This window comes from Stegodyphus dumicola, chromosome 1 (genome assembly GCF_044657685.1).
Source record: "Stegodyphus dumicola isolate Sdum_Otavi_A_Nest chromosome 1, ASM4465768v1".
Lineage (NCBI taxonomy): Eukaryota > Metazoa > Arthropoda > Arachnida > Araneae > Eresidae > Stegodyphus > Stegodyphus dumicola.
In genome coordinates, this window is record NC_140768.1 from 145,912,614 (window position 1) to 145,935,941 (window position 23,328).

The 23,328-nt window shown below is 30.4% G+C and overlaps 1 protein-coding gene across 1 annotated transcript in view; it reads left to right on the top strand.

Annotated features, from left to right (window-relative positions):
* The first annotated feature begins 4,472 nt into the window (after positions 1 to 4,472).
* The window catches only part of LOC118205131 (beta-1,3-galactosyltransferase 5-like), a 52,115-nt gene continuing 33,259 nt past the window's right edge, over positions 4,473 to 23,328 (top strand). The window contains exon 1 of the mRNA XM_035377420.2: positions 4,473 to 4,691. The gene's annotated coding sequence lies outside the window, so the exon portion shown is untranslated. The remainder of the gene's footprint in view (positions 4,692 to 23,328) is intronic.

Below are 23,328 nucleotides of genomic sequence, written 5' to 3' on the forward strand. Positions count from 1 at the left end.
GCAATGATATATTGTTGTAAATTCATTTTCTAAATATTTGTATTCTTGATTTTGGTTTGATTACCGTGTATTGTTATAGTGTTACGTATTTTTTTATTTGCTTATTTGTATTTTTCCTGCATTTTATACAACATTTTTTATGATTTATTTTTGTGTAACCGAATCTATCGCCACGAATTGTATTTGTAAGTGTTTATTTCCTCTATAAAGAAGTCTCAGAGCTCAGTTTAGATTTGACTGAACGGTGCGTTCTGCTTTGAGCTAGTGTTCATAAATTAACGCTTTGATGTTAACTGTATGAGGTATATTTCTTGTGTTTTAAGAAGAATTTACTGTCGCTGTGTTGCTGTATTTGAGTTAAATGGCGCTGTTTATTTGTCTGCTAGTTGTTGTCTGTGATTTTTAAATTTTTATTTGCTCACCTGATGTAGTTATTGAGCAGATCTCTATAAAACCATAGTTCGCAACAATATCCATAATTATACCCCAGACATATTTCAAATCAAATGTATTTTGTACTATACAAATTAAACGTATTAATGAAGTGATAAATGAAGATGTAAGTTATTAAGAAAAGCATTTATTAATACTGAATCGTTCAAATTGTTAAGTAAAATGGTTTTAATTTGCCTAACAAAATACAGATATTACGTTACATCGAATGGCAACACTGGATAAAAAGATTTCTTAAAAACGATTTTTTAGGTTTATTTTTCACGCAGCTGGATAAATTCATGTAAACATAACGTAATGAAATTTTTGGAAATTTGTGCTGAAAACTATCCCGACATCTAAAAGTTTGCAATACACTTAGTATTTTAATTCTTTCAAGTCGGCCAGAGATGGTAGATAATTTCACATTCGAAACAAACAAATAGAGAAGGAACCAATACATATAACTACGAGACAGATAGTAATGACAATCCTCTCTCGTATGCAAATTAGCAAATTTTCTATTCCCACAATTCTCTTAAAATGCCATCGTCGCTGACTGCACTTCTAATGCGGACATGACTTCCTTCTACGGAATATTAAATTAAACGCATTTTTCCCGCATTTCATTTAAACTTATTTCCTCGAATTTCATCAGAGATATATCTTCTAATTCAATAAATTCACATCCCACTTCAAATCTTCATTAAAAATTGTAAAATACAGAACAATCTAAATATATGATGCGGACACCACATGACTTCCTTGTACGCTTTATTAAATTATACACACTTCATTTTAACTTATTTCCTCGACTTTCATCAGATGTACATCTACTAATTCAATTAATTCAGATCTCACTTTAAATCTTCATTAAAAATCATAAAATACAGGAAAATCTAAAACGCCAAAAAGAGTTAAAACGAGCTAAAATTTTTCTTTTACAATTAAAATTAGATTTTGTACGCAAAACCTAGCAATTCGTGACAACTTTTCAGTGCACAAAATTGAAAGTTAACTTTCGATTCCACTGGATAAAAAGACGCTCAGGTTGGTGCCTCAACTGACTCAATCTTCTACTAACAGTTTCAAAGGTAAACAAATGGCGGCTTCGTCAGGACTAGCGCTACTTAAACTTTTAAATTATTGATAATTTTACAACTATTGCATGCAGATTAACTAAAGGCCAAAAAAACCTTAACTGGAACATAAAAACAATCTAATTCAACCTCCTTTAAAGGAACAAATGCACAATTTGCTAACATGTAAGAATAAAAATACTGAGCTCAGCGCGCCGAATGACGGGGAGGTAAGGAATATATATATACATATACCTTTGGTGCGGTCGATTGCAATGAAAAAGTGAGGTACACAGCTTCAGGTTATAACAGTTCTATATACAAAATTTCAACATCTACGACTAATCGTTTTTGATTTATGCGAGATACATACCTACGCACAGACGTCATGAAAAAAAAATCTTATGAATTCATTTTAAATCCATTTTACAATCCGTTTACGAATAAAGATTCCTTTATTTTGTCCGTACATACAGACGTCAAGCAAAAAAATTCGTTCAAATAGATTCGAGAGTGGTCAAAATGGAAAATATTTTCGTTGAAATGTGACACCCGAAATTTTTCGTGATTACAATTCTTCCTTTGCTTCGTACATGCAAATAATAAAAACGCTACCCCAACAGTGCAACTTTCAAGATTTAATATCTGATGGACTCGTGTAAGATTTTATGGTGAGTGAAGTAAAAATTTCGATTTCGTCAGCATTTAGTGCTTTTGAATGAATTGTCCATCCTTAAACAAAGTCAAGACCTTTTTGTATATATTTCCTGTAAAATTTTCCCAACTATTTACGGTAGCAAGCGACAGTCACACCGTTGGTAATCCTTGGCAGTGGTAATCCTCGGCAATTGGTAATCCTTGGCAGTTGCTAATCCTTGGCATTTACTTACCTACGATTGCGTATTTCCCAACCTGGGATTGCAAAGAGGATGTTTATTCATAAGTTTGATCAAATACTGTAATTTTCAGAACATACTATAAGGTTTTTATCTAAATTAATCATTTATTTTAACGTTTGGAAAGTTCTAAATTGAATCCTTAAGAACATTAGGGATAGTCAAGTTATGTTATGTTACCATGCCTTTATCACCTATGCGTCCGGCAGAACTTGCTTTAATCTGTTACTAAAGCAGGCACTTGAAAGCCGTTGCAAGCCTTTCCCAATTGCTATTGTAACTCTCGACGTCATCACCTTGCAGCATTTATTTTTTCCACATCATTTGAGACTACTTTTCATGTCAACCTTCATTCGCGTGCTCATCAAGATGGGAAACACACTGAAAGAAAATTAAATGGGAAACTTAAATTAGAGGGACTTAAGCGACTCCACCTTTTATCCTCAGCTGTTATTCCCACGATTACGAGTCAAATAGGGCTGAGGAAAATAACTTTGAAATTCCTATTTTAAAGTAACAGACTAATAGTACAAGTGACCTACCAATGCCCTAAACCGATGAATATCAACCGATAAGTCACTGCTCAGAAAAGGATTTGATAACCATCGGCGGCGATGACCTTGAACGGTACACAATGTTCCTAAGTTTAATTTTATTTTAATAACCAATAACACACTTAAATTAACTACATTACTCCTGTATTCTGCGCTGCAATCGACCGCTATGTGATCGTAAATTAGCTTATATTTAAACCGTATAAATAGGCATATATAATCTTATAAATTAAATGTACTTTAATCCATGTCTAATAGATGTATTTTTAAAAAATAAAATAAATGTGTTTGTAGTTGTCATCGTTTCGCTTGTTAATCAATAACAGATTGGTTAAATTTGAAAGATAAATTAAAGATCTTTATGTTTGTTGAATAGAAACATTCTAAAGATCAGCCATGAATGGGAGCGCATAGAATATAAATTAAAGATAATTTTTTGCTTGCAGTGGCAACGTTTGCCAAACAGAATAGATGATAAATATTGTTTCTGGATTCTTTCTGTGTTTGGCAGTGAATTTTTGAAGAATAATTGTGTTTATGAATTATATTTTTCTCGAACTTGATTCTACATTTCAACTGAACAATGGTTCGAAGTATTAAATCCGTTGGAAAAGCTCAGAATATCATCAAAACGATAGCCAAAAAAATTCTATTAGACATTTAATTTTAAACTATCAGGTGCAGCATACTGGCAGGATGAAGATAAAAGTATTTTATTTCTGGCAATGGCAGTATATTGCTTTTAGACAGCTGAGGTTATTGCCTAAATTTAAACGATAAATATCTACACTTTGCCAAATGGCAAACCCACTGGTGTACCGAACATAAAAAATTTTTGTTTCAAGCAGTAGCAACACATCCCTTTTGAATCCTAGAGTTTGTTAAACAAAAATTTATAAAACTCGCACAAAATATGAAATAAATAAAAAAATAAATTCTAAACTCAAAAATTCAAAATTCGAGCTTCTAGATGCTCATGTTTGTGTGGAGGATTAAATGTGTTTAAAATTTTACGGCTGTAGTTGTCGCCATTTTTTCGTACTGTGAGAAATATATACACACATACATTAGTCAGTATTTAATAAGAGGAATTACTTCATAAAATATTTCACTCAAATTATTTACGGTATTAAGCATTTTCCCTCAGTCTATTTACCAGAAAAATATTGCTTTTTAATACGATAATTGCACTTTTTTGTTTCGTTTTAATTTGAGATTTTTTATGGAACCCTTTGGCAATCGATAATTTGTCGATCAATCAAATATGTTATCTCCACTGATTCGAGATAATTTTTTTAATCCCCAAAAGTAAATAGATAAATAAGCTGACGACCGAGAAGATCCGGAATATTTTTGACTCTCCCTTTTTTAAAATTATCGAATGATCAGTCAAGCATCTTTAATAATCCGTTCCCTCGAATTTCGTAAGAAAGGAATGGCATCAGTGTCTAGTGAATCGAATTTCATTTTCCTTGATGCAAATTTAAGATCACGGAACAATGGCAAGTGCGAATAGAAATTGCCTCTTTAAACAGCCAAATTAGCCTGCTGGCCGCAGGCCTTCTGGGTAGGCGAGACGGGATCTTAAGAGAAAAAATGATCTCAAGGTGAGGCGGTTCGACTAACTGATTCTGCCGCAGATGGTAGATCGAATATCGGCTAGTCGAGTTGAGTCGTGTTTACTTTCGTCATCCGCAGATGATACCGCGCATGGAGAAACTGTTGTTTGGGTAAGCTGTTTGTTCTTTGCTACTCGTTGTTTGAACCGTTAAACAAACCAAAAAAAAAAAAAAAAAAAAATCTGAGTATTATGCTGATGCAAAAATTTGTTTAAATTTACATAAAAGAAGTAATTTCATGGGTTTAGAGTTTATATCGAATAAAGTTATTTCCTGAGCAATTATTTAAACTTTGTTTCAAAGAAAGCATTCTGATAGAACATCTTATTTAATAGCTTGTATTAAATCAAGGAATTTGATGGTAAAATTCATATAAAAATAATAACAAAACATAGAGCTTGAAGTAATGTTCTTTTTAGCTCCTGATCGACGGAAAAAATTGAGTAGCAGAAAATGTTGTTTCAGTGAGCTGTTTGCTTTTTATTATTTATTGCTTGCGTTCTTAAAACTGGAGCAAAAGTAATTAAAAATAGCTAATAATTTTCATTATAATAATTTTATTTTATTTCATAGTTAATTATTTCAATAATTTTTGCTCCTAAATGTTTTTTCTATTGAAATATTTTGATGCCACAGTTTACCTTATTTGATCTTTAAACGAAATATATTATTTAAAAATTTATATTTAAATAAAATATTTTGATAAAATAATTTATTTAAAAGTTTGTATCACTAAGTAAGCTTGACAGAATTATTTATTAAAAAGTTTGCCTCACTGAAATAATTTTGATAGAATAATTTATTTAAAAGTTAAATATTTAGTCAAAATTTTACTTTCTTCATAATCAAACGGTAGCGTAGTAGTTGAAGTTATGTTGCTTAGGTGAGCTATTTTCTTAAATCTGAGCTAAAATTTGAGAATTTACAATTTATTCTATATTTAATCACATTGTTTTTCTTCAGCGCATAGTAATTATGTAAATAATTAATTTTATTAAATCGTTAAAATTCACTTGGCGGAAAATAATCTTGTTGTCAAAGTATTTGGATGCCAGAATTCCTTTTGAAGTTTGCACGAAGTATTTGGATACAGAATACTATTTAAAAGTCTATTCAAGTCAAAGACTTTGATAGAACATTTCATTTAAAAGTTAGCATCAAATGAAGAATTTTGATAGGTATATTAGCTTGAAAGTTTTATTCCAAATCAATTACTACTTTGACAACAAAACATATTTGATATAAAATTCTTAATAACTTATATTTTTATTACGCACTAATTAATTAGTCCAGTAATTTTAATTTATTAAATGAGTAACATTCTCTGCTTTCAAAGCATTTTGGTGTCAAAATATATTCAAAAGTAGTACGAAGGGAAATATTTTAATAAAACTATTTTTTTAAAGTTTCGCATCAAAGGAAGAATTTCCATACATAAGTTTATTTAAAAATTTACTTTGAAGAAAGTTGTTCGAATTTATCGGAAAGTCTGCATCTAAAATGTATTTTGATAGAAATAATTTGAAATTTAATACCAATAATATTTCATTTTTATTTATAATTATCCGCGATAGTATATGTTTGAGTAGTATATGTTTTAATAAGTGATTCCCTTGAGGTAAAAAAAAAATTGTTATCAAAATTTTTTTATTTCACAATTTATTTAAAAATTCGCATCAGATCGGGTATTTTTATAATATGACATATTTGAACATAAATTATAATTTATATTTTATTCAAACAGGTAATAATTATTTCAGTAATTTTGTTAGATGCTTGAACAATTTGATACCATAATTTATTTCAAATTTTGTGTTAAGTATTTTGGCAGAACAATTTATTTAAAATGCTAAATTTAGTAATTAAATAAATAGCTATTCTGTTGGAAATTCTGTTTCTTTCAAAATTCATTTACAACGGCTCACACAAGTATTTGTAAATTTACAAGTTTCAGTGAAATATTGTCTTATTCATTAATAAAAACAAATATTTGAGAATGATAATTTTATAAAAAATATCTATAAATTTCTCTTAGCAAATCTACATTAATTTTTTATGAACAAGTAAAACTTTTTTTTTCGGAAAATCAATAACCAAAATGTAGCAGAAAAGTTAACTCTCAAAAGTTATCATACACTTTAAAGAAATCTGCATGTATTAGTAAATATTGTAGTATTTCTGTCAGCTAGTATTTTGTAGTATATCCTGCAGCATTTATAACAGCTTTTAAACATCTGGCCATGGAGTTCACCAGTTTTTTTTAGCTATCTGCATTGGTGTTCCTCCATTGTTTCCAGTTTGGTTTTCTTTTTAATGTTGTGTCTTCGTACTCTTAACTTCTAGTTCTCTCCAAGTGTGCTCTGTTGCGTTTAAATCTGGCGAATGAGGTGTCGTTTCAGAACTTGCGGACAATTATACACATATCAAAGGCGAACGTTGAGGGCCGTGCGCTCAAAATCGTTATCTTGATATATATATATATATATATATATATAAATTGCTTCCTATATCCAAATTTTGGGAGGATAATTTTACATTATCTTTTAAAATATATAAATAAAGAGCATTGTTCATTGTTCATTATTCCATCAATAAATACTCAACTTCCTAATTCTGATGCTGACATGCACCCCCATATAAAAACACCTCCACCATCATGTTTTACTGTTTCAACCTGAGATTAAAAATCCTCACTTTTTCTTCTCTATACAATTATATACCCATCGTAACCAAAAAAGTTAAATTTGCTTTTACCTGCAAATAATACATAATTCCTTCGGGTTTATTTACCACTGATTTTGCGAAGGAAATCCTCAGCTTTCTATTTTCGCACTTACAAAACCTTTTCTTCGAGCAGAGCGCCCATGTAATCCAGCTGATCTGAGTACTCGTCGAACAATTTCAGATTAAACCGAAGTAGAAACTTTTTCAGTAAATTCTGTAGAAATCTTTTCAGTGCTCAAACGTGGATTTTCACAAATTTTCCAACTATAAATCTGTGTTTACGTTGAATTAACTTAACTGCCGGACGACCTCTTCTTACTTCATTTTCGATCCGATTTTCTTCTATAAAGAGTTTTATGACATACTGCACCGTAGAAGAGAATAAAATTATTGATTTAGAGGTGTCTGGGATCAATTTTGCACCTTATGCCGAAAAATGGTCAATTTTCCAATGCTAGTCATTGTTTCCTTACGACTACGATCCATTTTTAAATATTAAATAATTAAATAAATATTTTAAATATTAAATATTTTATATTAAATATTTTAAATATTAAATCTCTATCTCCACATATAATAAGAGTTTGTCTATGTATGTGTGTCTTTCGTTCGTGCTACGCGTAAGCTAATAGACCTAGGTCTGCGAAAGAGAAGAGCTAGTGCACATCGAATAGATTTTTTCCAAATTCGAATAAGATTTTTTTTTTTTATTTTATCTATTTTGATCATTCATTTTGAATAGTTTCATTCTTTTAGAAATGTGGTTTTGGAAACAGTTTTTTATTCAAGGCTTTGCATACTGGATTGCTGACTGTTGAACATATGAGATAAAATGCTGCTTATTTTCTTTTGATTTTTCGATACGCAACGCGCACATCACAATCTTCTTATTCTGACTCGCATGTGTCTCGCGAGGCACCAACAGAAAAAAAAAATGTATCACATATTAAAAAAATTACAATGAAATAAGCAACATCCCCTTGTAGTTGACTGTGGTAGTCGTGCCGAGACAGATAAGCATCGTTGTATTATATCGTAGCGTAGGGTTCAGTTGCTTCACACATGTCACCGTCGATAGACGCATAGATGACACCCATTTTTTTGTTTGTTTGTTTGTTTGTTTGTTTAACAATAACTTTAATAAGTAAACAATTCTTGATTATTATACATAAATGTACAAGCATGAACAGGTAAGTCCGGCATGGTCTCCGCCGGATGAGAAAAACAATCTCTGCATCACGAAAGAAAATGGCGACTCTCATCCCCCCCCAAAAAAAAAACTCCGACCGTCCCGTCCGACAACCAGGGTGCAAAGTCCTCTTCGCCCCCCTCGTCTTCTTGTTTGTCCTTTCTACTTCCGTCCAACGAACCACCTGCTCCGTCGGACTAATTATTCCGCTGGCTAGGCTTTTCCTTCTCCTTCTCGGGTTATGGGCATTACACCCCTAATACAAATATTAATTATCCTAATAAATAAATTAACAAACTTTCCGCTTCAAAATTTTAAGAACTCAAATGGTATAAAAGAAGTTAAGAACTGTGTTTCCTAAAAAAATCATACAAAACTTTTTATATAATTAAAATTATATATAATTAAAACATAATATAAAAAATTACAATGAAATAAGCAATAAATCTCACATTTTCAAGAGAAAACAGTCAGAAGTCCAGTATCCAACGCAATGAATGAAAAACTGTTGCCAACCAAATTTCTAAAAGAATGAAACTATCATCAGAAAGCAATAACCAATCAAAATTGTGCGTTGCAGATGACATAATTCAAAATATATTTATATATTCAAAATATATAAATTTATTCAAAATATATAAATTTTACTCAGCAGAGTAAAATTCTGTGCAGGTTTTTAATTTAATGTTTGGCATTTTTACAGTACATTTAAAAGCCAGACAAAGGTTGGCCGCTTAGCGTCTAGTAAATAATAAAAATTAATTTGGAGATCTCCCGGATCGATTTTCCAGTCTTATAAAAAATGGTCAATTTTCGAATGCTATTCGTGTTTTTACTTAGACTATGAGCCATTTTTAAATATTAAATAAAATATAACGAAGTAGGAGAGCAAAGAATAAAGATAAACTATATTTTAAACGTCACCAAAATGCAAAAATAAAGTGTCAGAAGATAATTTTATTTATGAAATTTTCCGAAAATGTTTGGATGTATTATTTATTTCGTGACGTGTTTTATCTATGTCTTCTTACATTTTCAATTTTAGGAAAAGAAAACAAGTCAGTATTAAAGAAAAAAGTTTGGTTTTATTCAAAATGGCATGGATATGATATGAAAAAATAATGGGGCTATATATTCAAATTCAGTTCCCGGCTCCAGCGCATTTTCTACAAATTCTTAAACTGGACGAACACTATTGGTAGCCGCTGCGTATTGTTAGCAACGAAATGCTAAAAATGTTGATGGAACATTTAGTTTAATGATAAATATTTCATTAATAAATTTTGAATGCAAATGTTTATTAAATGAGTTATGTTGTAAAATTTGAAGTTAATATTTTTAAATACATGCATGATTTAATCACTAAAACTTTAATCCTGTCTAATTTCTTCTTATTTCATATTTGCTGAGGTTGAGAAAATTTTAAACTAAAGAGAACTTTAAATATATTGAATGCTACCGTGCATTATCGGATAAATTATATGACTTTGAAAGAAGAGTGACATCATATATTAGCAATGATATTTAAAGACATTTTTCCCCTTTCTGAAAAAAAATTAAAAAACAAAATATATTACAAAATTTTAAATTATTCTAAAGTGTGAAGTAAATGTACTAATAGGGACACAATTTATTATAACAATGTTCTTTGTGATATAAAGGGTTGTAATTTTATTGCGGTGGGGGGGGGAATATAAATTCGCGAGGTAAGACAAGAAAATTGCAGAAATTTCGCAGCTAAGGATTTGTATTATTGTTTAAGATTGGGGGGGGGGAGGAAAGACAGATATCAGGAACGAAGTAATAACATATAAACAAAATCTGAAATGGTATAGGATATCTTATGTTAATTAATCAGTTATTAAAATTTAAGACTTTATTATATCCTGTGCTTTCCATATTTCTGACCAGAATGTAAATTAGTTCTTTCAAAATTCAAAAATCTCAGTTTAAATACGTGGCTAGTTTCCTGCCAGCTTTAAAAACAGTTGTAATTATTTGGCTTTGCGATCTCTCGTTGCCAACACTTTAATACTGATGCTCCGGTAGAGTTAGTGAGCCAGCTTCTAGTAACATTTAATTGTGTAGTCCAACATTTGATTTAATTTGAAGTGTTTTATTTTACTTTGCATCACCACGAGCTGTGGAAATCGTAGCACAAGAAAGCGCTGTAATATTCTAAATTATGCTTAAATAAAAGCCTATTTTAACTTTCTCGAGATTTTAACAATTTTTAAGATATAATGAAAAAAATATAAAATCTGAAAGATTTCAGATTTTAAATTACGTCCAATGGGGCGTTCTTTTAACGTTTTGTGTGTTACCTTTATTTATTAAATATCGTGTTCTTTGCACTTAAATCATAAAACTCAGTTCAACAGCAATATCGCAAAATAATTTTAAATTCAGCTTATCTTTAGAATTTCCGATACACAGTCTTGCGCCCTGGAGATAAAATAGTTTTTTCTGTACAACGTTGAAATCGTTGATTTTGTTAATCAAAAATTCGTTAAAGTTTTACAAAATAGGAAATCGATAATAAAACAAATTTCAAATTTGAGCTTCCAGATTCGCAGTAGGATTACGTCATTCAAAATTAGATGGCTCTAGGTACCGCTGTTTTATCACAATGCGAGAAATATACATACATTTATGCAGATTCTTCATTATTTCATTTCTTCAGATATAATAAAGGGCGATAATATTGGGTGGCAACAGTTTGAAAAGTGAAACGGACATTCAGAGTGATTCGATGCAAAATCGCAAAATAAAAACAGTAGTCCCTCAGGAACAAAGCCCCTTTGGACTAAACATCCAGTGTTAAACTTCTTCAGAATTCTTTAGAATTTTGGCCTAATTTTCTATAAACTAGTTCAGAGATCTTTCATGGAATTATATAAAATTTTAGGCACAGCTTCTACAGGGCTATGCATAGAGATTCTGCGAACATTCTGTAGACATTTGTGCTACAGACAATAGTAGATGTTCTATAGGCATGTGTAGATATTGTTACTTTTTTTATTCTTCTGACACCAGTTGTTACGTTATTTTCTTCCTTCACGCTCGTACGGGTTTTGTAGCTTTGGAGTGAATAACGACCACACTTGATGAAGTACGAATTGTAAGAATTGTAAGAATTGGAGGCTCCTTTCAGCCCACCTGGACACAAGTGTCCCCATAGCTCAAAAGAAGGGGCCCCGTATCTCCACAAACGAGAGCAGCCAGTAACCCAGCCACCCCCAAACAACAAACAAAAATACTAAATCAAAAATAAATAAGCACATCTAACACAAAATTACAGACTAACAAACAAACAAACAAACAAAAAAAACCCTTAAACACAAATTCACAACATAGAGCACCACAGATATCTAAAACCCATATAAATACAAAATTCAATTTTAACAGAAGATTCCTACTAGCGTCCTATTTTCATTCATAAACTTCATTAGAGCAATAGAATATGATTTAAAAACTTTAAAATTAATGACACTGATGAAGGACACTTGATGAAGTATCCAAACACACTTTATTTAGCCAATATTAATCAGGACAACTCCAAAATCACGTTTTACAGTCGTAGAAGAACTACTATAAACACGCTGACACAATCAACGACACAGCATTCACACTATCAGGCTATAACGGTCGAGACAGCTTCACGGCAAAGCACCCGAGTACAGCTCCCGACTCTGCTTGGTCGTTCTCGGAACTCCATGTACTCTCGAGACTCTCCACGCGATGTACTCGACGATACACATGAGTATAGCTCTCGACTCAGCACAGTCTAAGACAAAACTTGACGATGCACTAAAAGACTCTCTCGATGCACTCGACGAACAACTCGACGCTAGACTTCGAGATACTTGCTCAATGACTGACTATCAGCTCGCTAGACGAGGCACACACGCTCATTGACTGCGGACCAGCAGGGTTTATATAGCTTTCGGCTTGTGTTCGAGAACATTCTGGGCTAAACCGGTACGAAATCGTTCCAGAAGGTTCTCCATCCGTTCATGGTATATCGCCAATTTTGTCGCCGAATGTGGCAACCCCGCCTTCTGTTGTCATTTTATGGCAACCCTAAAACTGCTGTGTGGGGAAGCCATCTTACCGCGCTTGTACGTTTCGTAACAATATTCTGTAGACAAGTGTAGATCTACAGACATGTGTCTTTAGATTTATAGAAATGTTCTATAGACATGTATAGTTTGTATAGACATGTGTAGATATTCTATAGACATTTGTGGAAATATTCTGTGAGATTTTGCATAACGTTTCTAAAGGTTTCACGAATAGAATCTTATATATATATAGATAAATATAATACATAAAACATAGCTTATACAATATAAAAAATACGGCGCATCGCATGCGCGCTACATGGCTAGTTTCCTGCCAGCTCGAACAGTTGTAATTATTCGGCTTTGCGGTCTCTCGCTGCTGACACTTTAAACCTGAGCACCAGTACAGTTATTGGACAACTTCTAGTTGAGTATTTAATTTTTTAAAGACTAAAACTGAACGACAGTCTTCGTTCAACAGATGAATTGAAATTTAACTTTTCTATTTATTTGCATCACCACAAGTTGGGAGTTATTGTAGCACAACCGCGTGCATTTATCGTCCTAGTTCTGTGTAAATAAAAAGGTTAGTAAAACCTTCTTAAGACTTAATCGTTGTTCTCCGACGCGTTGTCGTTGCTGTCGTTCTCCTATATGTTGTCCTTGAAGTGCGAAGAACATTATGATAATTAATAAATAACGGTAACACACATAACGTTAAAAAAATTCAATCTGAAAGCCTTCAGATTTAATTCCCCCCCCTCCCTCTAATGGTGGACTCTAGCCGTTTATAGGCGTTGGCCACTATTCAGGCAGAAAGCGGTGATTTCTTCATTATGGAGGCACCTAATAAGTAGGTGCGTTTTAAAAACCTCAGTTGTTAGCACAGCCCAAAATTTTTTTGTTTCATTTTTCTGTTTCTTTTTTTCTTTTTTTTTTCTTTTTCTTTTTGTACTTGCTTGTACAAAGTAAAAAAAGTATTGTAATAGCAAAAAATTTCGGGTATCATACTTCAACGAAAATAGCCATTTTGACCGCTCTCGAATCAATTTGAAGAATTTTTTGTGATTTCTGTATGTACGGACAGAATAAAAGACTCTTTTTTCCGAAACGGATTGTGAAATACAAGCAGCGAGCAGTGGCAACACTGCACGAAATAAAACATTTTTATCTCGAGCGTGCGAGAATGTCTACCGGAAATTCTAAAGGAATGCTGTTTTTAAATATTTTATGATTTTGCGGTTGAATTGAATTTTATGTCACGTAAGTGCGAATGATGCTTAAAAAATAAAAGTTAACGCATGAAACGTTAATAATCAAAACACATACAAAAAAAAAAAAAAAAATTGCAAGCCATCTTTCTTAGAAAACTGTACGATGATATGATAAACAGAGGAAAGACTGAACAAAAAAGTATACTTAATACTTCGTCATTAATTCTAAACATACATTGCTTTTAAAATTCTTGTAATTTTTCAGCTGAATTGCAAATTACGGTAATTCGAAGACAATGACGCTTAATAATAACGCTAAAAAGATAAAAAGGAACGGATTAGCAGGAGAGCCAGCAGCAGACGGGTAGACTGCGAGCTCATCGAGAACGTAAAAAACCTTAACAAATCCTTTTCGGCGATCTTAAAATATGGACCTTTTCAATTTTTTTTATTCTTTTTTTAACTGGAATTTAATTTTACTCAACAGTAAACATTTAGTTTCCTGATGATTCACAAGGGTTGAATGACGTAAACACCAGAGTACTGGAACACGGGGTTCAAAATTTCAAATTATTCGCAGGTTCGGAGATTTAGGTACAAAACACTTAAATTTCAAATATAGTTCAGTACTATGTAGTTCACTAACATGATAACTTGACACGATACAGTGTTTTCATAGTTGACAGTAGTGGTAATATTTTCATTTTCGAACGGACGAGAAGTATTTAAAATGGTCTTCCATATTTTTTTAAGTATTTTTTAACGGTAAATTCTTGTTTGACGTGTTAGATTATTATCTAAAGTTTCCAGACTGCAAGTTCTCTGCGTTGTTCCGAACGTGATTTAAACAAAACGAAAATAAAAATAGCTGAAACAATCTAACAGATATTTAAAAATAAAATAAGAAGTTCGTTGTTTCAGTTATAAAAGGATTACTGCAGATTACAAGGCCTCGTTGAACAAAAACCATTAATATTACTTGACTATCTCTGAAATTAAAGCTACACCGCATAAAATCCATCACAGAACTTGAGCAACTAACGAAAGATCCTGGTTCTTTCATAGTTAATCGTAGTTATGATCGCAGATGGTATCACGATCTCGAAACAGATCGTGCAAAGGAGCATACAAACGTTTATGAAAAGAATTTGTTTTTAAATGTAGTTAGAACAGCTAAATTTGTTTCTCATTCTTAAACCAACTTTACTCTGTTCTTGTTTAAAAAATAATAATAATTTTGAAATTTGGATGCATATCAACAAATTTAAAACTTGAAATTATTTGATGAGGTTATACGCCTAACTTATATTTTTAAATATATTTTGTTTCTTAGTCTAAAAGATAGTTTTAAAACATGCAGAAATGCCTATATATATGAATGTGCTACACTGTAAAAAAAAATCTGTAAAGTTACTAAGAAAAGTCGTGGAAACTGGGATGCCATGGATTATTTGAGTAATCAAAACAGGAATTTTCTTAGTAACTTTACAGAGATTATACCTGTAATGGTTACAGATGTTTGACATGTAATGTTACAGGAAGTTATTCTGTAGGCATAACAAAGTTTTTGTATGTTGATTACCGAAGCATATGCCTGTAAAGGTTACAGATCTTTGATTTGTAATGTTACAGGAAATTATCGTGTAAGTATAACATGTTTTTCATATGTGATTTACCAATGTAAACATCTGTAAAGATTACAGGAAATAATAGTGTAAGTAGATCGTAATTTTTGAATGTGAATTACTAAAGGGAATATTTGTAGATTACTAGTATTCTGCTTGTAAGGTTATTGCAAGTGATTATGTAAGAACATGTATTTTCATGTGAAATTTTAAAGGATATATATGTAAAAGTTGCAGATAATTTACTTAAAAGTTCCTCCAAATAATTATGCATATAGAACATATTTGTCTTATACAAAATACAAAAATGATGTATTCCTAAATATTAAATATTTTGATTGTAATATTACTATAAATAATTACACATGTAGAACATATGTTTTATGTGAAATGTCTACAGCTACTGCTTGTAACAAAATATGCTGCATTTATTTATTTGTGGGGAAAGGGAAGTTATGTAACTTTAAATATTAAGTTTTTTTTTTTTTTTTTTAAGGAAAAATACCTTAGATTTTCTAAAAGATATACAACATTTTCTTTCAAAATATTTCCAATGTTAAAAAGAAGCTCAAATTTTATGTTTTTCTTACATCTGCATTACTTTCCTTTATTGAATTTTAAGACATCTCAAAGTTACATATGCATCACGAAATAGCTGGAAAAAAAACTTGTGTATTAGATTTAATGGTTTTTTGGCAATAAATTAGTAATGTTCTAGAATTCCCCCGCTGAACACTGGTAGTTCTGTCCGAGGTTCAAATCCCGCGAATGGGCTGGTTGTATGGGTATTTTCATGGTTTTCTCCATGTGTAAGATGTATATAAGTCAGTTTCCCTTCGAAAGTCCTCCACAAAGGCATTTCTCCACTTAGGCAGATAGTCCTAGTGTGTTTTGCCATACTTAAGTAAACTAAACCAAATCATTCTCCTTATACCCAACAGTGTAATCTAAAGAGTCTGCAATTGGATATGATTACAGTAAAAAAATATTTTAATGAAATTGTTTCAATAAACAATTCTAAATATTTTTTTCAAATTCTAAAAAAAATTACTTATGTAACTCAACAATGAACTTAAATTCAGTTATCACAAGTTATCCAAAATTATTTTCATGCTTAATTGCATTATTCATTTTAATTACAACATATAATTCTTTTAGGCATAAATGCTTTTTAATCTCTTCTGCTACTGACCATTAATTGAAATAATAGATTAATTAATCGGACAGTTGTACAGGTATTTTCCCAGATTTAAAACTTTATTAATAAATTACATTCTTCTCATTGAATACAAAATTGAAGAATTAGTTAGTCCTAAATTTAATTTTTCAAGTATTCCTTCTACTAAAACATTTATTGCCTACAGGCAACCAGACAGTAAGCTGAACACTAGCATTTGGTTCTAGATTTAAATCCTAGAGAATGGGCTGCCTGTGTAAATGTTTGTGTAACATGAAGTTTTCCTTAAAATATTCCTTTCCTTGGACAGATGGCCCTCTCTTGCTTTGTCATATTTCAAATAATCAATTCAAGCATTTAATGTAGGTATGACTTCACAACTTCGTCCCAAATTCTAACTGAAAAATTGAACAGAATCCCCTGATACTGTGTCTATAATACATGATGAATATAGAATGATCTTAAAAATTTAAGGAAGAAAATATAATGTATTTGGAAATGCCTTGATCCTATAATTATATTTTTCTCTGCTATGCCTAGAAAATTAAGAAAAGAATGTAAAAATTGAAGATAAAGAATTCAGCATTAATAATTGATATGATAGTAGTAATAAACTAAAAATTTTTTAATGAAAAATTGATAATGCATAATGGCTCCTTAAAATTTTAATTTTCTATCCTACTATTAATGGAACTAATTTATCACTATAATCAAAATGACTCAGATTTTCTTTCTTTAACTGATGTCAAAAATACGATGATTATTTCAAAATTCCTGTGGATGATTTAATTGTTCTCAAAATTTTCTATTCATTTATTAAATGGTTCAGATTAATGCTTTTGTTATCATTATTTCAAACGACTTTTTAAATCTTCGGGAAAAATGTTTAAATCTTCATTCAACAAAATTATATTTTTAGATAGATTTTTATGGAATAAAAAATTCTGTAAGATAATATTCATTCACACAAGATATTAACTTAGTATTTGCTCATTACTTTACAAGTATTCGATGAAGCCTTTTAGTGTAATATACAGGTTACATAAGGAACCATTTCATTTTAACGTAATATTCCATAATCATATATTTTATTTCAAAAAATATCATATTTTGAAAATATTGGATATTGCAATGGATTTCGACTCTTTATTCCAATACACAGAATATAGAAACAAAAATAGGTTTATTTTTATTTGAAAACTATCCAAAAGGAAAATAAAATAAAAAATAGGTAAAATTTATATTATTGTTATTTTTAATTAACTAGTTGTGAAGGTGCAGTCCTCTTCTTCTTAGGATTCAAAGCATGGCTCCTAAATAAAAAAAAATCACATTCGTTAGAAGTACATAACATATTCTAAATTTGTTATGTGACATTTTAATTTAGAATCTCTTCATAATAATTGCATGCACTTGCACATATTCCAAATGATTTAAATCTTTTTTAAATTAAATAATTAAATTGCAAACAAGATTCCTTTTGGTCCTTTCATGAAATCATAAATTGCATGTATCATCCAATTTTGAAGCAAAAACAGTACAAATTTAAATAATTCATTTTGCAGAAAATAATTTGAGGTTTATTAGATATTTACTATATTTATTTGTAATATAAAATAAATCTGTAAAGTAGTTTTAATAATGATCAGATTTTTTTTAAGATTAATTTCTCTAGAAATTGAAATGTATTAAGGTAGCACTTCTCAATCTGTGGATCATACAGCTTGCCCTCATGGTCCTCCGAAGTTTCCAAAGGAGACAAAAAAATTTAGTTGAAAAATCTCAGAGTTTAAAAAGTTACATATGACAATCATCTATTACCTTTTCTCGTAAGATAGACATTTTATGAAATTTATTATTGGTTACCCTACTTACAGACTTCCCACTCAGTCTTAGCAGTAAAAGATGGATTTAAAGCACTATAACTGTGGTACTTACCACCATATATCCAAATATACTATCATATATCCACTAAGACTGTGGTCTTACCATCATATATCCAAATATAGAAGAGCCATGCAAGAATTACAAATCATCCTTCTCATTAATAATCTTGAAATATTAGAAATATAACTTTTCTTCAATGGACTTAATTATGAAATATAACGAATTTTAATTATATATTAAAATATAAGTGTACTAGTAGTAATATATGCTAAAAAATTGCTTTCGAAGGGAACAGCAGCAAGGTGATTCACAAATTATGATAATTCACATAATCTCTATTCAAAAAAAGTTTAAGAAACGCTGAAACAGGAGAATAATTAAATTATGGTTAATACTGGTAATTTCAGCCATATGCTTTAAGCTTGATGATCAACATTAAAAAATTCTCAGAAAGTGTTACTACTAAAAAAAAACTACTTTTCCACATAACATGAACTTATACGTAACAGCATTTAATACTTAGCTCACTGGCAAAATATACAAAATTTTGAAATGCAAGTATATATATATAAGGCCAATAATATAGTTATCAACAATTAATGCATAAACTTCAATACTTACACAATTAACAAACACATGAACAATGATGTTACATGCATTCATCCTCTGAATTAACTAGTCAGTTTGGGTATTTTCTATCTTAGACGTCGCAAAAATTGATCGTGGATTTAATATTTTAAATGTTCCTCTCATAGACAATACTTGTATTTTTTACCTAGAGTGTCATCTTTAGTTTTACAGATATTCATTTGTTCACTTATTACGATTAAGTTTTACAGACAGAACAGATGATACCTGATTACATTAAGTGGTATTTAAGACAAACTTACTTACTGGTACTTAACACAGTTGCTAGAAAAATATTACATAGTGAAAGACAGGGTACAAAGTCAGAATCTGAAAACTTATTGACTTACACTAAGCTATTTAATGCTTGAAATATTTATGATTAGATAATATCTTTTACATCATCAATATCTAACAGTGATATGATATACTTTAAGTATACAGTAAAACCACTCTATAACTTTTCCATAATTTTGTACAATTTTGATATTTAATGGAGGTGGTTACTTCACAAAGCATGATTCTCAGTGATAATTAATATCAATGTTTGTATCACCAGAATACTTGACATAATCACTTAAAGAGGTATAGTTGCTAAGGAAGGTTTTTCTATACTTCAAACAATGGTTTACATATTTTAAAAAGTATATTTTTCTGACACTGTTATTTAAAAAGTGTATAACTCCTTCTACTCTTAAGCATAAAAATTTGAAATTTTTATGCTTAAGAGTCATTCATTTAGTTGTAACTTACAGGAAGATATCTTAAATGCCTAAAATGTTTTAATTTATGAAAAACAGCAGTTAGAGTATATTGAAGGGTGCTCCCTGTATTATCAAGGGAGCGCAAGTTTGTGCAATTCTCTGATGTTTTCTTAAGTGAAAATAGGTTGGTGTGTACATGGATAAAGTCAAGGGAGTGCGCGATGCCAAGTTTGTACAATTCACAGATTTTTTTTAAGTGAAAATAGGTCGATGTGTACATGGATACCGAGTATGTGCAATCTGTCTTCGTGTAGCGGCAGTTTTTGGCACACAAATCGTCGCTACACAAGCCAAAATAACATGGTCAAAGAATTGCACAAACTCGGTATCCATGTACTGCCAAAAATCGCCAAATTTTGCCAAGGGGCACCCATAAATATGCTTTTACCAAAACAAGCTTTAAGGCATACTGTCAATTACATTTTAAATTCCAGTGATTTTTCAACACTAGTTCAAATACTCTAAGCATATGTTTGCATAAGTTACATAACTTTTGCATCAGCAAAATTTATAACTTAGCAAATATGAACTATGAAAAAAAATATTTGAGCTTACCTTGACCCTTGGATTTACTAAATCTATGACACTTTTAACGCCAAAGAAATTCGATGACCGAAAATACGCGATGATTTATTTAATCTGGTTTTAAAATGGGTCATTTTAAGTTTGGCTATATCAACAACATATTACTCAGTATTGTTGGATAGTGAATTTGTAATTCTTTTTCATTCTTGAAATATATACACATGACAGAATTGGAATAAAAATTTTAGGTTTTTCAGATGAACTCATAGATTGAACTAATTTGTTGAATTTTATCAAGTAGTTCTTAAAAATACAACCAACGATTAATTAAAACCAACTGCAATTCAAATGGATACTCTTTGTCAAAAAGGAGCAGTAGAACTTATTTTAAACTTTCAGCAATAAATAGTTTTCTGAATATATTTTTTAGCGTAACGGCAGTTTCAAACATAATAAAGAGAACAACATTCATTCTAATGAGGATAATTTTGAAAATAATTCACATTAAAATATATCTGAAAGAGATTTTTAAATGAAAAGATGACACAAAATAATTATTTTCAAAAAATACATGTTATCTCAGATATAGAAGAAATTTGGCATTGAGCTGAGTATTGAAATTAATATATGCAACTGACGTATCATTACTAATATATTTCCATGATTTGATATTGAATGCTATAACTATTAAATATTAGCAAATGCATTTTATAATGAACTTTGCACCAAAATTTATAGTAAATTTATATGTAAATTTACATTGTAAGTACTAGAATGAATGTTGTACCATTTTATTAATATTTTACTTTTCAACAAGCATAAAGGAAAAAATAGAATTTTTTTCTTTAATGTTTCTAGTATGTTACATCATAGTTAAAAATATGTCAAAGTCACGGCATTTCGATTGCCTTTTGTAAATGTTGGTTATAATGTAAGTTAATAGATGCTTTATAAGTTGGTAAAGACTGTCCTGGATTAAAACTACCTTTAACACAAAAAATAATATACATTGAATACTTTTACAAATATGTAATTGCTATCCGACTATATAATCTTTTAAGGCGAACTTATCGCATGTATTAATGAAATGATATTCCATTTTTAATGTATGTTAAGTTATTTTGTCGAATTTTTTAAATATATTACATTTATTTTTTCTTTTTCGTTGAGATTAATAATAATATACATAGTGTAATAATGCTCTGAAAAATATTCTAAAGCAGTTCACGCTGGGATTAATGATAACATGTATGGAATAATAATGTTACATCTGTCAACAAAATGAAAAATATGAATATTCTAACGCGATATGTTTTAAAAGATACATAAATATTTAACATGAGAATTATTAGACTATAGATAGAACATTAATATTAAGCTTATTTGTTTTTAAACTAACATATTAACAAATTTGTTTCTGTTTATAAATATGAGCAGTTTAACTGCAGACACCTGCAGATGTAACGAATAAAAGTTGTTATTTTACTAAATGGAACACAAGCTCTGTGATTTGAACTCTAACAATAATTCAACACAGGTTTATTTAGGAGCATTAGAATTATAAGCTAAACATTAAAAGAATTTAATTATAGATAGTGTAAAGAACATAACAAATACATTACATAAAATTAGTAAAATACACGTCAAACACTATTTCGAACTTACCTCGACCATAACAAAATAATGGCTAACATGGCGACTATCGTTGAACTCTCCCGCTAAGACGCTGTTTTTCCACCTTCTTCCTGATTGGTTCTTCTCTCTCAGCCGTTTTAAGCCACGTGATCACACGCTACGGACAAAATCCAAGCAAAACTTCTTGAAAAACTCCTGTAGAGTTTACAGTTTCGTTTGGTTCTGTGTTCGTTACAGGTATTTCCTTCGTAATTGTTCGCATTTCTGTAACTATACAAGACTTTTGTCTGTAAACTTCGAGGTTTTTTTTACAGTGTAAATCAAATTAGAACATTCGATGTACACTGCGAAAAAAAAATATGCCACAGTTCTATAACTCTCGTTTTACTGGGCCGAATGACGAAATTCAACTGGCGTTTTCCATGTCTCGAAAATGCGACTTAGGATAAGTATTAGATTTATATAAAGCATTGTTCTAGCATAGGTATTCTGACACAAAATCGGACCTTTTTCTGAAATGACATGCCAATTTTTTTCCATATTTCGATTCTACGACCCAAATTATACCAAACTGCCAAGTTTTGTAAAATCCGAACGATTCGTTTTTAAAAAATTAGCTTTCAAAATTGTAGCTTCTCCTGGCATATTTGTTACAAACGATAATATAACGCCAAATGTGGTTTACGCACTTTGTTAAAATTATTTAAAAGAAGGAACGATGACAGTTTTCCGTTCATATACAATGAAAAAAAGGAGAGGAAAATAGGTTGCTATAAATTAAGAAGTTCGCCAAGTAAATTATTCTTGGCGCAAACTGAAAAAATGCGCCAAGATAAATGTTTGAATTTCTCCTTAAATTTCGCACCTAATTTAACAAACTTTATTATTTAAGCATAATTTGAATCGTAGAATCGAAATATGGAAAAAAATTGGCATGTCATTTCAGAAAAAGTCCGATTTTGTATAAAATACCTATATTAGAACAATGCTACATATAAATCTAATATATATCGTGCTTTTGAATATCGTGCTTATAGTCGTGATTTTGAATTTCGTCAATCGGCCTAGAACGGGAGATATATAACTGTCGTTTTTTTCCCCGCAGTGTACAGAATATGTGCGAATCATCAATCGAGTTTCGTTTCTTATAATGATATCAATTTTGATGCTCAAATGTAACTGAATTCCATACACTCACAAAATGATCGGAAATTTTTGTAATGAGCATAAAAGATAAAATAAATTAAAACAAAAAGAAAGGCTTTTATTTTGATTGTATAAATTCAACACTTTTTATAGTAAATACAATTTCGAAAT